Here is a 5,578-nt window from a genome sequence, read left to right as displayed (position 1 = left end):
AAAAATAATGGAAAGGGTAATTGAGTGCACGAGGGAGTGCCTATTGCTTGGACCACTGCAATAGGTTGAGGCAATTTCCATATTTATGTTGTTCGCAATTTAATGAATCGTGTTTACGAGCTATGATGATGATGATGTGGATCTAGCCCATCAATGAAGATCATATCACTTTAAGGATTAGATTGGATCACCTTTATCTAATCCCTTAAATCATAGATATTGGATTGGATTGGAATGTTGCATTATTAATGACCAAGATTCCATGTTTGCCTTGTTCATTATTATATTGTATTTGTAACACCCCACGTCCAATACACACTACAGGAAAATAGGGCTTTAGCGGCGTTTTTAGCAGCGTTTTATCAAAAAACACCGCAAAAATTGTAAAACACAGAGCAATAGCGGCGTTTTACTAAAAACGCCACTAAAAACAGAGCAATAGCGGCGTTTTAGTAAAAAACGCCGCAAAAAACAGAGCAATAGCGGCGCTTTTTGTAAAACGCCGCTAAAAGTCGGAGCAATAGTGGCGCTTTTTGTAAAACGCCGCTAAAAGTCGGAGCATTAGCGGCGCTTTTGGTAAAACGCCGCTAAAAGTCATATAACCCCTTAAACCCCAAAAAAATCATGAACACTAATCTATAACCCCTAAAACCTTAAAAACCCTAAACCCTAAACTATAACTTTTAAAACCCTAAACCCCTAAAAACATCACATGGATGTTGATGTGTATATACATATATATTAATGTAAAAGCTTATGCTCATAATAAATAATGGAAGTAATACTTAATATTGATTAAATTTATTTTTTGGTTTACGGTTTAATATTTAAGGTTTAAGGTCTATGATTTAGGGTTTTATGGTTTAAGGTTTAATGGCCATGGGTATATATATAGTATGTTAATCTCAAGTGAATCATATTCAATAATTAAATCCTAAACCCTATAATTAATTATTATTATCGATAATAGATATCTTGATTTTGATAAAAAATATTTTTTATATATTAATAAGGTGTTATATTGTTTAATGGATTGAAGGGATTTGTGGAAAACGTTTTAAATGATAAGTTTACCTTTAAATTTTATTAATAGTTTTTGTTTATACTATTTTAATATTTATCTATCTTGATTAATTAAAATATATATTTATTTATCTGAACGAAAATTCTCTGCACTCATTTGTGTCTCCACGTTTTTTAATTGTAACTCATTTTCTTTTTAAAATATATATTTGTGTCTTCATGTTTTTTCGTTTTTTACACAATTATTGATATAACATCATTTTATATTTGTATATTGCATGGATACATAAATATTTATATTTATTCAATATAAAAATATATTGATGTATTTATTTTTTAAATGTGTATGATTAAATCAAAATTAAAATTTCAACTATACATTTAAACCACAATTAGAATTTCACGTCTACAATTACACATTAAACCACTACAGAAAAAGGAAAAATCAAAATCCCTAATTTTTGTTAAAAATAAAAAATTAAAATTAAGTAATAGTGGCGTTTTAGACAAAACACCACAAAAATATGTTAAAAATTTTGAAAAAAAGAATAGAAAAATATGTTAAAATAAAAAAATTAAAATTAAGCAATAGTGGCGTTTTTAGACAAAACGCCACAAAAATTTGAACTATGTTAAGCTATACTGGCGTTTTTAGTGGAAACGCCGCAAACAGGAAAAATCAAAATCCTCAATTTTTTGTTACCCGCTCGTTACTCCCTCTTCTTCTGCGTTTTCGCTTAGGACTCTCATTCTCTCCTCAACCTTTTATCAAAGGATAGTCATCTAAACGGAAATTGAAGCCGAAAGCTCGTTGAAATCCCTTACCAACTACCAAGGTTATTTTTTTAAGATTCAGCGATTTGAAGTGTTTTAACTCGAAATTAAAGTTTGATGGAAAACCTCAAAAGCTGGGAAAATTAAAGAAATGTTCTTAAGATTCAGCGATTTTGGGTAGTTCTATTGACAAGCTTTTCTGATTTTCTGCTTTGATTTTTCTTTCTTTTTTGTCTCTGGGATTTGAGAGTTGTTGTAACGCCCCCTAACCCTATACCGTCATCAGAACAGGGTTACGAGACATTACCAGTCAGTACGGTCCAATTTCGGTCATTAATTAAAGTAAATATTTACACACATCCTAGTTTTAAGATGTCGTCCCTTTAATGGGCCCTCGCGGTCCAATATGAACAGTAAATTCAATTCGGGACTAATTTAGAATCACTACGAATTTTTAGTAAATTTCAAAATTCATACTACATACCGTTGCCAACCATAATTTACTCATTTCATGAGTACATCTACAACCTAAATGACTCTCATAAAACATCCTAGGTACATGCCATTACCAATAATTAACACACTTTACCTTAATGAATTCGGGATCGAATCGGGATCTTGATTCAACGTTCTATCTTTACTAAACTGCATGGAAACAAACCGTACGCTAAGTATGGTATATTCAGTGGTATTTCCATAATCCGAACACTTAATAATATAACAATTAAACTTAAAATCACAATAACAATTATAAGTATTCATTTGTTTGTTTTATAGATAAATTTTCAATTACTTACCATATAAATTCTATACAAGTCATATAACAAACACAATAGCATATTTGTTCAATTCTTTTCATTTACTTACCGTATAAATTCTATACAATATATTCACAATTCACTTGTTTTCACACTTTATTTCTTAACAATATACCATCTTAATTCATTCTAACATCAATCATCATCCATTTGAACTTCACTCATTTCATGAACCTTTTGGTTCATGTTTTCAATCTCATATCTCAATTTCAATTCTCAATTCAATTTCTCATTTCATTCCAATAGCTCAATCAATCAAATTCACTCGACTTATCTTTTCACTTATTTACCCCTATTAACAAGACTCGGACCTTGGCGGATACACGGATCCAACCAAACACACCAATATGGCACCCAGTGCCTCATCGGATAGTTCAAAGCAATATTTGACACCCAGTGTCTCATCGGCCTAGCCGAAGTAAAGTTGGTACCCAGTACCTCATCGAATCTATCCGAAGAAATATAGTGACACCCAATGTCTCATCGACTCGAGGTCGAAGAATCCCTAAACACTTCCAATCCTATGGCATGCCAACTATATCCGACTCAGCCCGATACTTTTAATAGGGTATTCAATTCACTTTCAATTTTTTTCAATCAATACACATTTTAATTAATCACATAAATTCGTAATCCAATACATTTCAATTCACTTTTCAATAACAAATATCCAAATATCACAAATCTCATATTTAAAATTTTCAAACAATTTATATTTCAATTCAATTCAAATAATCAATATATATTCAATATTCAATATATATATCTATATATATATACGCCAATTCAATCAATATAAATTCAATAATTTCATCACATACTATATCAATCCATTTCATTTGCAAAACACAATAATTCTTACTTCAAAACACTTAATATACATATTAAGAAATAAATTCAACAATTAAGTATTAGGTTCGGATTATAGAAATACAAACCGTAATTTTGAGCTAACTCCGTTGACTTTGTCTTGTCCTTTCTTAGCCGAGATTTACGGTACCACATTGACTACGAAATTAATACAATTCATAATCATTAATACATTACTAATTCATATCTTGAGTTATAGAATTCTAAATTAAGATCCGCTAATTTTTCCTGAAACTAGACTCACAAATCTTCTTACAATAAAATTTTCAGAATTTTTGGTTTAGCCATTAAGTACAGTTTATTCTTTAAATTCACCCCTATTCTGCCGTCTGACAGTTTCGTCCCTTCTTCACTAAAAATTAATTATCTCACAGTACAGAACTCGGATAACATTCTCATTAATTTCTAATGAAAATAGACTCATTAGGGATTCTAAACATATAACTTTAAGCCTCTAATTATTTTTATTCAATTTTTGGTGATTTTCCAAAGTCAGAATAGGGGAACCCGAATTCATTCTGACCTTGTCTCACAAAATTCATTATATCTCATAATTTACAATTCAATTGCTTATATCGTTTCTTCTATAAGAAACTAGACTCAATAATATTTAATTTCATATTTTATTCATCCTCTAATTCAATTTCTACAATTTTTGGTGATTTTTCAAACTTAGACTACTGCTGCTGTCCAAAATAGTCTTAGTACAAAATGTTGATTTACTTTAATTTCAATTTAATTCTAACTAAATTCACTTACTTTTGTATCTTAATTCATACTTTATTTCTATTCAAATTTCATCCATACTCTCATTTAAATATTAAATTTCCAGCATACTTTCCTAATTTCAAAATTTCATCAATTTAGTCCCTACAACATAAAACTTATAACTTACTTTACAATTTGATCCTATTATCAATTCTAGCTTGAAATTTACTCAATTAAACCCTTAATTCACTATTTTATTCAACATGAACTATACTTGAAAATCTATAAACTCTCAAAATATCAACTTAATTTCATCAAAGTCTTGTTCCAAAGCTTCTAAAACATCAAAATTTAAGAAGAAATGACTTAATTGACTTACCAAATTAAACTTTGAGCCTTGAAACCCAAATTTTCCTTTTTCCTTTTTCTTTTCTTTCTTTCTTTCTCCCTGTTTCTTCTCTGTTTCGTTTGCTTTCATTCTGTTTCTTATGTTTCTTTACTTATTTATATAATATAATATATAATATAATATACTATAATATAATAATAATTTAATATATATATTTTAACACATAAAAAATCTCAGATTTTTATGTTTATGTTACCTCACTTAGGACAAATGGCATAATTGTCATTTTGGTCCTCTTCATTTTCTTTTAATCTACAATTCAACTTTCATCCTTTATTCAATTTAGTCATTTTTCCTAATTACTCTTAATTAAACAAAATTTACTTAATTAAACTCTAATTAACCACTCAATTGACTTCGTAAATATTTTTAATAAATATTTAAGAATCCATTTGTCAGAAACGGAGACCCGAAAATACACTTTTTCGATAATGATAAAATTCGGTCGTTACAATTCTCCCCCCTTTATAATTTCGTCCTCGAAATTTACGAGAGAGAGGTGGGGTGTAAGTACAAAGATCTCATTGTTCCTCTCGGTTCCCATATTGCTTCTTCAATATTATGACATTACCGCTCGGGCTAGTATCTCAACCGCTCTTTTTCATACTATAGATTACATCAAATCTCAATATCCTTTGTCGATATAACATGCAAGAGATTTGATCTCTATAATCTTCGAGCTTCAAATCATGAAAAATTATCATAAACTTTCGTAACTTTAGAAGCAAAACCAAGCAATATTTTACCAATTTGACTTTTCTACAACTTCACATAGCCCAACGAACAAGAACTCAATTTCTTTTCAACTTGATCTTTAAAATTTTCTTCCAAGATGGATCTTTAAGAAATATCATATCACTAATTAAATACTCAATATCCCAATGTTTCAAGTCCACATATGATTCTTATCATCAAAATTACTTTCAATCTATCTCGAATCACTTCCACTTTTCTTCAATTTCACGAATTAAACAAC

Source organism: Gossypium arboreum, chromosome 8 (genome assembly GCF_025698485.1).
Source record: "Gossypium arboreum isolate Shixiya-1 chromosome 8, ASM2569848v2, whole genome shotgun sequence".
Taxonomy (NCBI): domain Eukaryota; kingdom Viridiplantae; phylum Streptophyta; class Magnoliopsida; order Malvales; family Malvaceae; genus Gossypium; species Gossypium arboreum.
Note: the sequence above shows the minus strand (reverse complement) of the source record.